The sequence below is a fragment of the Ursus maritimus genome, assembly GCF_017311325.1.
Source record: "Ursus maritimus isolate PB19 chromosome X unlocalized genomic scaffold, ASM1731132v1 scaffold_X1, whole genome shotgun sequence".
Taxonomy (NCBI): domain Eukaryota; kingdom Metazoa; phylum Chordata; class Mammalia; order Carnivora; family Ursidae; genus Ursus; species Ursus maritimus.
Genome location: NW_024423319.1, coordinates 60,112,896 through 60,127,078, shown reverse-complemented (window position 1 = coordinate 60,127,078; position 14,183 = coordinate 60,112,896).

The window sequence follows — 14,183 nt, the reverse complement described above, 5'->3', positions numbered from 1 at the left end:
AGATTTTGATGGGGAAAACTCTGGGCTTTTCCCTTAGCATCAGGAACACGACAAGATGTTCACTCGTCACTATTGTACTCAACATGAGTACTAGAAGTCCTATAAATCCATACAATCACGTACGAAAGAAATGGCAAATGTATTCAAATTGGCAAAGAAGAGGTCAAATCCTCTCCCTTCTAGATCGACATTATATTCTTTATGTGGAAAACCCAAAAGACTCCCACCTCCAAATTACTTAGAACTCATACAGCAATTTACCAATGGGCATGATAAACCAACAACACAGAAATCCAGCGTGATTTTCTGTACACCAACAATGTAACCATAAAAAGATAAATTATTAGGGAATTGATTACATTTTACACAGTACCAAAAACCATAAGATACTTAGGAATAAACTAATGAAAATTTAAAGGATCTATACTCTGGAAGCTACAGAACACTTAAGAAAGAAATTGAGGAGGACACAAAAAGATGGAAAAACCACAACATTTCATGCTCATGGATTGGAAGAATAAACATTGTGAAAATGTCTATGTTGCCCAGAGCAATGCATACTAACGCCATCCTGATCAAAATACCAATGGCATTTTTCAAAGAGCTGGAACAAACAATCCTAACATATGTATAGAACCAGAAAACATCTCAAATAACCAAGGAAATGTTAAAAAAGAAAACAGCTGGGGTCATCAAGTTGCCTGATTTCAAGCTCTTACAAACTGTGGATCACCAAGACAGCATGGTATTCGCACAAAACAGACACATAGATCAATGGAATAGAATAGAGACCCTGTGAAATGGACCTCAACTCTATGGTCAACTAATCTTTGACAAATCAGGAAAACTATACAATGAAAAAGACAGTCTCTCTTTTCAATAAATGGGGCTGGGAAAATGAAACAGCTAAATACAGAAGAATGAAAGCTGATCATTCTCTTTACACCATACAAAAAGATAAACTCTAAATGGATGAAAGACCTCAGTGTGAGACAGAATCCACCAAAATCATAGAGGACAACATTGGCTGTAACCTCTTCGACATCAGCCACACAGCTACTTCTTTCAAGACAAGTCTCCAAAGGCAAGGGAAACAAAAGCAAAGATGAGCTTTTGGGATTTCATCAAAGATAAAACTTCTTCACAACAAAGGAAAGAGTCAACAAAATAAGTGGCAACCCATGGAATGGGAGAAGATATTTGCAATGACATTAGAGATAAAGGGCTTGTATCCAAGATCTATAAAGAGCCCTTAAACTCAATACTCCCAAAACAAATAATCAAGTCAAAAATGGGCAGAAGACATGAACAGATACTTCTCCAAAGAAGACACATACAAATGGCTAACAGACACATGAAAAAATGTTCAACATTATTGGCCATCAGGCATATTCATTAAAACCACAGTGAGATACCACCTTACACCCATTAGAATGACTGAAATTAACAAGGCAGGAAACATCAAATGTTGGAGATACTGTGGAGAAAAGGGGAACCCTTACACTTTTGTGTCAATGGAAGCTGTTACAGCCACTTGAAAACAGTATGGAGGTTCCTCGGAAAGTTAGAAATAGAGCTACCTTATGACCTGGGCAACAATTGCCCTAATGGGTATTTACCCCAACGATACAGCTGTAGTGAAAGAAAGGGCACATGCACCACAATGTTCATAGCAGCCATGTCCACAGGAGACAAACGTGAGCAGCCAAGATGCCCTCAACAGATGAATGCATTAAGAAGATGTGGTTCCTGTATATAATGGGATATTACTCAGCCATCAGAAAGGATGAATACCCACCATTTGCCTTGACATGGATGGAAATGGACGTATGACATTAAGTGAAATAAGCCAAGTGGAGAAAGACAATTATCATGCAGTTTCACTCATATGTGGAACATAAAGAATAGCATGGAGGACATTAGGAGAAGGAAGGGAAAACTGAAGGTGGGGGGAAATCAGGAGGGGGAGATAAACCATGAGAAACTATGGACTCCCGGAAACAAACTGAAGGTTTCAGAGGGAAGGTGGGAATGGGTTAGCCCAGTGATGGGGATCAAGGAGGGCACATATTGCAAAAACACTTGGTGTTATACAATAAATAATTAATCATGGAACATTACATAAAATTCTAATGAAGTACTGTATGGTGAGTAACATAACATAATAAAACAACAACAACAACTGTGGTATGTATCTAGTGGTAAATGTCAGGTGTGCTAGTAAATATTATACAATGCCCAGGGCATCCCTTCCCCCACCTTGAAACGCACAGAATTATATTCAAGATGTCAGTAGTGCTGATGTTGATGTTGAAATTCCTGTCCTGACCCTGTTTTTTGACCCTAACATTTTTGAATCATTCAAAATATAATGAGGTATTTTCTTTATATACCCCTTCATTTACATGGATACTTTATCATGGCCTGAACCCTTATCTTCCTTCTTCAACATTCTTCTTCTACTTCTCAGAACTTGAATAGTTCTCTAAGCTCAAAAATTAACTTAATTCCATCTTAAACTTGAAATTTTCTATGGTGATAATCAGAAGGAATGGAGATTGAGAGGGTTTTGCTCTGGTTAATGTCATTTACATGTCAAGTACTTATTTTTTATAAAATTAAGTATAGCTGACACACAATGTTACATTATTTTTTAGAGTATGGCATATAGTGATTTGAAAAGTTTATATGTTATGCCATGCTCACCACAAGTGTAGTTACCATCTGTCACCATGCAAATGCATTGACTGTATTTCTTATGCTATGCCATTTATTTCTGTGACTTATTCATTCCATAACTGAAGCCTGTATCTCCCACTCCTTCACACATTTTGTCCATCTTCCCATCTTCCTTCCCTCTGGCAAGTAACCATCAGTTTGTTTTTTGTATTTATAGGTCTGATTCTCCTTTTTTGCATATTTATTCTTTTTTTGATATCACAGAGTTGTGTTTTTTTCCTGTTTGTCTTTAATTCTGGCAAGCTAGTGTGCATAAGCACAAAGGAGTTTTGTTGGGCGATATATATCATATATCATCAGTCTGTTAAGCGGAAAGAATATACTGGGACATAAAAGGCTAAAATTAGGCTCATTAATGCCATGTGCACCACAGCAGAGTTGATTCAACTCATCTCAATGGCTAATGTGAGGAATATAATGAGTTCAATTTCTTAGTATGATAGTTTGAGATGTCTCGTGGGTCATTCAAGCAGAGATGTCAAGTAGGTCATTAAATACATGGAATTGGAGGTAAAGATATGTGGACATTATTTTATAGATGGTAATCAAGGCCATAAGAGTGTGTGGTAACAGCTAAGGAAATAATATATAGAAGAGAAAGGTTCATAACTGAACTCTCAGCCAACTCCAAAATTTAATGCCAGATTAAGGATCAATTCTTTTTTTAATAAAGATTTTATTTATTCATTCGACAGACAGCCAGCGAGAGAGGGAACACAAGCAGGGGGAGTAGGAGAGGAAGAAGCAGGCTCCCAGTGGGAGGGAGCCTGGATGGGGCTCAACTCAGAATGCCAGGATCATGCCCTCAGCTGAAGGCATTGTTGGGCTAAGGATCAATTCAGAGCCAATGAGCTTCTTGCCATATCAAGCTCTCTCAGACAGAAGGGGAATTGTGTTTAATCATTTGATAAAATTCTTATATCAAACACCCATTATGTGGAGGAACTATTATAGTCTCTTGAATTCATCAGTAAATTGAACTGACAGAAATCCCAGACCTTAGGGAGCTTTTATTGTATAGTCAGTCTCTTTATAAAGAAACAGGGTTCCAGAAGTCTTCTGTTATAAAGCCTCTGGCTTCCTCTGAAAATCTCAATCTCCCATCTTCAATACTAGAAAGAAATCCTAGATGCTACCCCCATTCTCTCATTTTCCTACTCCAGCATCTTGTTCAATGGTGCACATGACTTTAGCTTTTTTATGAAACCGCTGGTTGCTTTGAAGACGTGAAATAGATAATGCAACAACCAGAAATTAAGTATTGACCTTGGGCAAAAGGAAGGAGAAAAAATAAAATACATAAATGAATGACAGGCATTCATAGTGAAATAAATAACATTGTGACCCAGGTTAAGATAAGTGAACAAAGAATTCTCAGTTCTTGACTGAAAAATATAACAAAGATAGGACAACATAGCTACACAGTTTTGGAGGAAGTAAAGTACAGAGATGGGCCTCGTTTGAAAATGTCAGTGTGCATTAGAAAGGAAAAATTAGAGGAAGAGAGGTAACCCAACAATCATCTTTTTATTCTTTTATCTTTGCTCTTATTATGTCGTCTGAGTTTTACTCCAGACAGTAAAAAAAAATTGATGTGAGTCAGACAACATAAAAAAATGCATTGAACTAAAAATTGGTAACAAAATTTGAAGGTCTTTCTCAGTTATTTTATCATTATTATTATTGAAGTATAAATTGATACACTACAGTCTATTAATTTCATGTATGCAACATAATGATTCACCATTTGTATACATTGTATACATTTCAAAAATGAATATTGTGTAGGATGTAATTTAAAAGTAAAGGAAAAGTGCCACTTTTAATTCATATATTAAAAGTTTTGTGCTTTTAAATGTGATTTATCATAAACACATTTTTAAACTCTTAAAAACTGACAGTATTTAAAAAGTGAGTTAGATAGGTAACCAAGAGAGCAAAATTATCCTAGAATCTTGTTTACCATCTTGACCACTATTTGAATTCTCCTTCTACCTCAGATCACCCTTGGTTCATCCCATCACTAAGACCCTCTGGTGAGCATTCTCACTGACTCTCCATAGCCTAAAGTATTAAGACATGACCATAACATTATGAAACGCATAGCCCCAGAAGCACTACACATACAGACATAGATGAGCTTGGGCAATAATCCTGCAGTCCTTCCATTATTTTTTAAAGAAAACAATTACAGAATTATTGGCTCTGTAATCTGCTGTCTTACTCTTACATATTAGGGCTCCACATCTGCATAATTGTTTGGGCATCAAGAACAGTTCCTTGATCTGGGTCGTTGATGAGGTCCCCCTCCATAATTCTGTGAATACTCAGGCCTCACCCCTTCTGAGCAAGGCAGAACATTTGAGATACCTATAGATGGGAGGATATAGAAATAGACTCATTCGCACATTCAAAAAAGTCACTTCTTATGCCAAACTCCACGTTGAATTAGTATTAACACCCTGGATGGTAGGTGATTTCTGTTTATGAAGAGATGCTAATACTCTTCCAGAGAAGGAAGTAGACACTGTGGAAGAGTTCCAGTTGCTGGTAAGGATATCTTATGAAATGATGCTGCCCTGAACATAATATTTCAAAAGGCTTCCTACCCTTTTTGCTATGTGAGAAATGAATTTAGATAGCCAAGGCTGGTGGTTCAGACCTGTGTGTATACCTGAAAGGCTACCTGTACACTTAGACCTAACTCCTTGCCATCCTGATTCAATCCTATCACCAGCCACAACTGAGTAAATGGATCTGCATGAAAAGTCAGCCACTTTATGTATGTGTGCCAGGCCCACCAGCAAGAAATGCTGCAGCTATCCACGATAAAAATCATCCAGGTTCTCTTCCTCTAGCTTTCAGTCAGGGAAATCTTTGGCTGCTTATATAACCAAGTTATAGATCCATGTAATGACATTTCAGGGCAATGAGGACATCACTCATGGTCAGTAGGCCCAGACTTACTCCAAGCCTCAGCTAGATTTATGGTAGTGGAGCACATGTAATGAGCATCTGCTAAGAAAGACCTATCATCCATTAGAACTTAGGTAAGTTATATAGGGCTACTAATACTGATGTGGACATTTAAGCTCACATGTTGTAGGCTTATAACTGAACTCTCATGTAGAGCATCATGAATTACTGCTGAACTACTATTAGCATATAAAGTTACTGACAATGTCAGTAATCATAAGCTTTCCGGGTGTGCCTGTTTTATTAGTCACATGGACAGCTAGAGTGCCCAAGAAAATCAATCTTACTGAGAAGTCTTCTGGAAGAAAAGGAAGATACCTGTTTATCTGCTTATTGAATAAGTCATTATTGAGGATTTACTATGGCATAGGCACTTGGGATGTAGTGGGTGATCAGACAGACAAAAAGCATTTGGCCCTACAGAGCCTACATAATAGAGTGGAAGACAAAATAAATAAAAACAAATAAGTAAATTAAATAGTACATTAGAAAGTAATAAGTGCTATGGAGATAAACAAATGAAGGAAAGGATAAGGAGATTAGTTTTAAATGTGATCATCATATTTCCTGAGAAAGTGATATTTAACTAAATACTGCCAAAGAAACAAACCTTGTACAGGCATACCCAGACACATTATGGGTATGGTTCCAGATCACTGCACAAAGTAAATACTGCAATAGAGTATGCCAAATTAACTTTTGAATTCCAAGTGCATGTAAAAGTTCTATTTACACTTTTCTTCAGTCTATTAAGTGTGCAATAGCATTATGTCTAGTGTGTGTATGTGTGTCTTAATTTAAAAATACTTTTACTGCAAAAATATGCTAACCATTATCTGAGCTTTCAGTCATAATCTTTTTGTTGTTGGATGGTCTTGCCCTCAAAGTTGATGTTTGTTGACTAATCAGAGTGGTGGTTGCTGAAGGCTAAGGCAATGGCTGTGGCAATTTCTTAAAATAAGACAAACAGTCGTAGTTTCTGTCTCCATTATTTGACTCTTTTTTTCCTGAACTATTTCTCTATAGCCTATAATGTTGTTGATTGCATTTTACCCACTATAGAGCTTCTTTCAAAATTGGAGAGTCAAGCCTCTCAAACCCTGCCCCTGCTTTATCACCAAGGTTAGATACTATGCGCAATTTTTTGTTGTCATTTAAACAGTCTTCACAGCATCTTCACCAGAAGTAAATTCTATCTCAAGAAACTTTCTTTGCCCATTCCTTTTAAGAAGCCACTCCTCATCCATTGAAGTTTTATATGAGATTGTGGTGCCATTCAGTCAAATACTCAGGCTTCATTTTTAATTTAAATTAATTTTGCTATTTCCACCACATCTTCAGTTTACTCCTCCACTGAAGTCTTGAACCCCAAAGTAATCCATAAGGGTTGGAATCAACTTCTTCCGAACTCCTGTTAATGTTGATATTTTGACCTCTTTCCATGAATCACAGTGTTTTTAATAATATCTAGTACAGCAAATCTTTTCCAGAAGGTTATCACTTTACTTTGCACAGAAACTGGTCAGAGAAATTAGATTCGCAGAAGCTATAGCCTCACAAAATGTATATGTTTACTAATAAGACTTGTGCTGAAATTACTCCTTGATCCATGAACTGCAGAATGGATGCTGTGATAGTAGACATGAAACAATATTATTATCATTATACAATCCATCAGATTTTGATGACCAGATGCATTATCAATTTGATCAGTCATATTTAGCGAAGCTTCCTTAGCAGTAGGTCTCAACAGGGGGCTTCAACATTCAGTAAGCCATGTTGTCAACAAATGTGCTGTCATCCAGGCTTTGTGGTCCCATTTACAGAGCACAGGCAGAGTAGTTTTAACACACCTTGAAGTCTTTAGGATTTGGAGGTAAATACCTAGTAGTACAATTGCTGAATTATAAGGTAAAGTTCTATTTTTAACTTTTTCAGGAACCTCGATATTGTTATCCACAGTGGTTGCACCAGTTTGCATTTCCACCAACAGTGCAAGAGGGTTCCCCCTCCCATACCCCCTGGCCAATGCTTGTTTCTTGTGTTGTTAATTTTACCCATTCCTATAGCGCTTGTGAGTTGATATGTCATTGTATTTTTGAATTTGCATTTCCCCTGATGATCAATGATGCTGAGCATCTTTTCATGTTTCTGTTGGCCATCTTGTATGTCTTTGAAAAATGTTTATTCATGCCTTCTGCCTATTTTAACTGATCATTTGTTTGTTGGATGATGAGCTTTATATGTTCTTTATTTTGGGTACTAACTCATTATCAGATATGTCATTTGAAAATACCTTCCCATTCCTAGGTTGGTTTTTACTTTTGTTGATTGTTTCCTTCACTGTGCAGAAGCTTCTTATTTTGATGAAGTCTCTCAATAGTTTTTTTGCTTTTGTTTCCCTCACCTCAGGAGACAAAATCTAGAAGAAGTTGCTACAGCCAAGGTCAAAGAAGTTACTGCCTGTGTTCTTTCTAGATTTTTATAGTTTCAGGTCTCATGTATATGTTTTTCATCCATTTGAATTAATTTTTGGTGTGTGGTGTGAAAAAAAGGGGTCCAGTTTCATTCTTCTGCATGTTGCTCTCCAGTTTTCCCAACACCATTTGTTGAAGAGATTGTCTTTTTCCCCACGGATATTTCTTTCCTGTTTTGTTGAGGATTAATTGACCATATAGTTGTGGGTTCATTTCGTTTTCCATTTGTTCTATTGATCAAGGTGTCTATTTTTGTGTTAGTACTCTCATCACAATGATGATTAGCTTTGTAAATATAACCTGAAGTTCAGAATTGTAATACTTCCAGCTTTGCTTTTCTTTTTCAAGGTTGCTTTGGCTCTTTGGGGTCTTTAGTGGTTCCACACAAATGTTAGGATTGTTTGTCTACCTCTATGAAAATGCTAGTGGTATTTCTAATTTTTAAAAAAATTTATTATGTTCAATTAGCCAGTGCTATCATTAGTTTTTTGATGTAGTGTTCAGCAATTCATTATTCTGATAGGGATTGCATTAAATGTGCTGCTTCGTTGGGTAACATAGACATTTTAACAATATTTGTTCTTCTAATACATGAGCATGGAATATCTTCTATTTCTTTGTGCCATCTTCAATTACTTTCATCAGTGTTTTATAGTTTTCACAGTACAGATCTTTCACCTTTTAGTTAGGTTTATTCCTAGGTATCTTATTGTTTTTGGTGCAATTGTAAGTAAAGGCTTGATACTTTACTCTCTTTCTGCTGCATCATTATTGGTGTATAGAAATGCAACAGATTTCTGTACGTTGATTTTGTATTTTGTGGCTTTACTGAATTCTCCTTCATCAGTTCTAGAAGTTTTTGGTAGAGTTTTTCAAGTTTTCTATATATGGTATCACGTCTATTGCAGAAAGTGAAAGTTTTACTTCTTCTTTGCTGATTTAGATGCCTTTCATTTCTTTTTGTTGTCTGATTGTTATGGCTAGGACTTTCAGTACTATGTTGAATAAAAGTGAGGAGAGTGGACATCCCTGTCTTGTTCCTGACTGTAGAGGAAAGCTCTGTTTCTTCCCCATTGAGGATCATGTTAGCTGTGGGTTTTCATGTATTACCTTTTATGATGTTGAGGTTTGTTCCCTCTAAACCTACTTTGTTGAGGGTTTTTATCATGAGTGGAGGTTGTATGCTTGCTGCTTTTTCTGCATCTATTGAAATGATCATATGGTTCTTATCCATTCTTTATCAATATGATGCGTCATGTGGATAAACTTGTAAATATTGGACCACCTTTGCCACACAGGAATGTAAACCCTACTTGATCGTGGTGAGTGAATTTAATGTATTGTTGGATTTGGTGTGGTAGTATTTTGCTGAGTATTTCTTCATCAATGTTCATCAGAGATATTGGCCTTCAGTCCTCTTTTTTTTTTTTCCTGGTGTTTTTCTCTGTTTTGGTATCAGGATAATGTTGGATAGAATGAACTTGGAAGTTTTCATTCCATTTCTACTTTTGGAATAGTTTCAGAAGAATAGATGTAAATTCTTCTTTAAATGTTTGTTAGAATTTGCCTATGAGGGCACCTGGTGGCTCAGGCGGCCTTTGGCTCAGGTCATGATCCCAGAGTCCTGGGATCCAGCCCCATTTAAGCTGGGCCTGATTAGCTCCTAGCAGACCGGAGCGCTGAGGAGGAATGTCAACTCAGCCCTCAACTCCCCTGGCCATTCCCTCCCCTCTGCTTTTCCACACTCCCCCCACCTTCTCATCCAGTGTTTTTGTCTTTTTCCTATTGAGTTATGGAGCTTTTTATATATGCCAAGGTTATTTGATTCTTGTCAGTACACATGATATATATTTACTCCCTGGTCGTTTGTCCTTCAGCTTTTTTTTTTTTGTAAAATTATTGCTTATTTCCTAGACATTTAAAACTTTTATGTAGCCAATTTTTTGCCATGCTTTTCCTTCATATCCTCTGGGCTTTAGGCCCCTCCTTTTCCCTTCTGGTTTTACAAAAATGTCTCCTTTTTAAAAATGTTTTTTGAATGTTTGTATTAGATACAGATCTTGAATCCATCTGGGAGTTTGTCAGGTGATGGTATGAGGTTTGGGGGCCTAATATTTTTCTCTCTCTCCATTTTAAACTCACCAGCTCCCTTTCTCCAACTCTGATGGTGATGGGGTCCAATCTCAGCCCACCATCCAGGGGCCCAGCGAAATGGGGTTGGAGAGATGCAGAAAGTGAGGAGAGAGGGAGAGCGAGGGAGAGGTGGCCCCTTCACAGCAAGAAGGGTGAAGAGGAGGACCCCAGCGCCCCCACCCTGCCCCTCCAGGGCACCGTGCTGGCCCTCGTGGGCACGGGATGGCTTCGCTTCAGAGGAGTGGCGTGCTAATGGTGGGCCCTGGGGCACCAGTACTCAGTGAGGGGAAAGGAATCTGGAATCTCTCCAGCATCCCTGCTGGCTGTGTCTCCTCTTGCCCTATCCCTGAATCAGGTTGTTTGTCCTGGACAAGAACTGGGTAAGAGCAAGGAGTCCGGGGCAGGTCTGCCTGGGTTCAATCCCAGCTCGGCCACTCCCAGCTGCGTGGCTCGGCCGGTCCTTCAACCCCCTCTGTGCCGCACTCCTCACCCATCGAGCAGCTGATAACAGGGCCCCCTGCCCCTGTTGGATCATGACAGCCGCAGCGAACACCTGGATACGTGCAGCAGGCCGGCCCTTGCCTTTAAGAGCTGTACAGGGATTCTTTTAATTAAATTGGACTCATTCTAATTCTCCTGGATTCATTAAGCCACAAGAAGTGCTCGGAACAGTGCCTGGCATTTGGCAGGGCCGGCCCAGCTGGTGGGCAGTTGGTGCTCACGCGGTCCAATCGCCTGCCCTTTATAGCGTGCGAGCCCCCTCGTGGCCCCTCACCTCGGCCTCGGAGGCCTGCAACGCAGGTGCACAAGCTGGGGTGCGAGCTGGCCCCCAGAGGGGGAGTGGCTTGCTCTGTAACTCCAGCCCAGGGAGGAGCAGAGAGAGGCAGGAGGACGAGACCCTTCTTCAAAAGCCCTGGGTCCTGTCCTGGGAGAGTAGGGACGGGGTGGGGGTGGGGGAGTTTGGGGAGATGCTGGGCGAGGTTCGCCGCGGCACTGCTGTTACTCCGCCCGGCAGAGTCTCCCCAGCGCTGCATGTGGACCTTCATGGCCCGAGGCTTCCTCTCTGGCCTGGGCACAGAAGGGGCCGCACGGTCTTCCCGCCCTTAGCTTGTACTATGCCCCTGACCCTCCTGCGGGGGGTCTGGAGCTCAGGAGGGAGAGGCTGATGAAATGTCACTCGATGCTGATAACTTGTATTTAATTAAACGCCCCTTAATCAAGAGGTAATCAAACTGGCAGGGAAGCACCTGAAAGCGAGTGTGTTTGAGAGGGAGGGAGGGCGAGGACGATGGGGCGCGGGGCCAGGCCCCGGAGGCAGCAGGAGACTCAGACCCCGTCTTCCACTGCTCAGCCACTAAGCCGGAATTGAGTGCCTTTGGCTTGTATATGGAGTCACACTCAGATGCTAAGTTCAGTTGAGTTGTTTCATGAGTTTCCACGCTAGGGGGCAGACAGAAAACAGGAAGCAGGGACACAGAATGAGAAAACAATGAGAGGGGGGGAGCCCCCAGGTGACAGACGTCTCAACCCAGACGGGAGGCCAGGCAGCCTTCCTGAGGGGAGACCTGAAGACGAACAGAACCTAACCTGGTGGAGTAGGGAAAAGTGTCCCAGGCAGAGGAACAGCAATGCGTGAAGACCTCAGAGGCTAGACTCTTCCAGCTGGAGCCCAGAGTGGGAGAGAGGATATGGGGGCTGTCACCCTCACCCAGATTTTCCAGGTTCCTTCTGACTCCTGTGTCTTTCTACTAACCTTCCGCTCCAACATTTAGAAAGCATAACCTGAGCACATGTAACTGAAATCGTAGCGCATACTGAAACTTGACCACTCTCTCACACCATACACAAAGATAAACTCCAAATGGATGAAAGACCTCGATGTGAGACAGGAATCCATCACAATCCTAGATGAGAACATAGGCAGCAACCTCTATGACATCGGCCACAGCAACCTTTTTCATGACACATCTCCAAAGACAATAGAAACAAAAGAAAAAATGAACTTTTGGGGCTTCATCAATATAAAAGCATCTGCACAGCCAAGGAAAGAGTCAAAAAAACTAAGAGGCAGCCCATGGAATGGGAGAAGATCTTTGCAAATGACACTACAGGTAAAAGACTGGTATCCAAAATCTACAAAGAACTTCTCAAACTCAATACACAAGAAACAAATAAACAAATTGTAAAATGGGCAGAAGATACGAACAGACATTTTTCTAATGAAGACATACAAATGGCGAACAGACACATGGAAAAATGTTCAAAATCATTAGCCATCATGGAAATTCAAATCAAATCCACACTGAGATACCACCTTATGCCAGTTAGAATGGAAAAAATTGACAAGGCAAGAAACAACAATTGCTGGAGAGGATGTGGAGAAAGGGGATCCCTCCTACACTGTTGGTGGGAATGCAAGTTGGTACAGCCACTCTGGAAAACAGTGTGGAAGTCCCTTAAAAATTGAGCTACCCTATGACCCAGCCATTGCACTACTGGGTATTTACCCCAAAGATTCAGATGAAGTGAAGAGAAGGGCCATATGCACCCCAATGTTCATAGCAGATCTGTCCACAATAGCTAAGTCGTGGAAGGAGCCGAGATACCCTTCAACAGATGCCTGAATTAAGAAGATGTGGTCCATATATACAATGGAATATTATTCAGCTTTCAAAAAGAACAATTTCTCAACATTTGCTGCAACATGGATGGCACTGGAGGAGATAATGCTAAGTGAAATAAGTCAAACAGAGAAAGACAATTATCATATGGTTTCTCTCATTTGTGGAACATAAGAACTAGGATGATCAGTAGGAGAAGAAAGGGATAAAGAAAGGGGGGTAATCAGAGGAGGGAGTGAAGCATGAGAGACTATGGACTCTGAGAAACAAACTGAAGGCTTCGGAGGGGAGGGGGTTGGGGAATGGGATAGGCTGGTGACAGGTAGTAAGGAGGGCATGTATTGCATGGTGTGCTGGGCGTTATACGCAACTAATGAATCATCGAACCTTACATCAAAACAAGGGATGTACTGTATGGTGACTAACATAATATAATAAAGAAATATTTTTTAAAAAGAATGCAAATATAATAAGTTCACAAACAAAAGAGGACAATAACAACCAACACTTCAGAAATAAACAATTATAATAGAATATTACGAAAAATTGTATACCAACAAATTGGACAATCTGGAAGAAATGGATGAATTCCTAGAAACATAGAAACTACCAAAACTGAAACAAGAAGAAATAGAAAAATAGACCAGTAACCAGCAAAGAAATTGATTTAGTAAATAAAAATTTCCCAAAAAACAAAAGCCCAGGGCCAGATGGCTCCCCAAAGTAATTCTACCAAACATTTAAAGTGAATTAATACCTATTCTTCTCAAACTTTTCCAAATAATAGAAATGGAAGGAAAACTTCCAAACTTATTCTGCAAGGCCAACATTACCTTGACTCCAAAACCAGAGACCTCACTGAGAAGAGAATTACAGGCCAATATTATTGAACACATATGTAAAAATACTCAACAAAATACTAGCAAATTGAACCCAACAGTACATTCACCACAATCAAGTGGGTTTTATTCCTGTGTGGCTAGGTTGGTTCAATATTCACAAATCAATTAACATAATATACCACATTAATAAAAGAAAGGATAAGAACCATATGATCATTTTAATAGATGCAGAAAAGGCATTCGACAAAGTATAGCATCCATTCTTGATAAAACAACAAAACAACAACAAAACAGGGATAGAAGGAACACACCTCAACATCATAAAGGCAATATTTGAAAGACCCAAGCTAATATCATCCTTAATGAGGAAAAACTGAGAGCTTTCCCTCTACAGT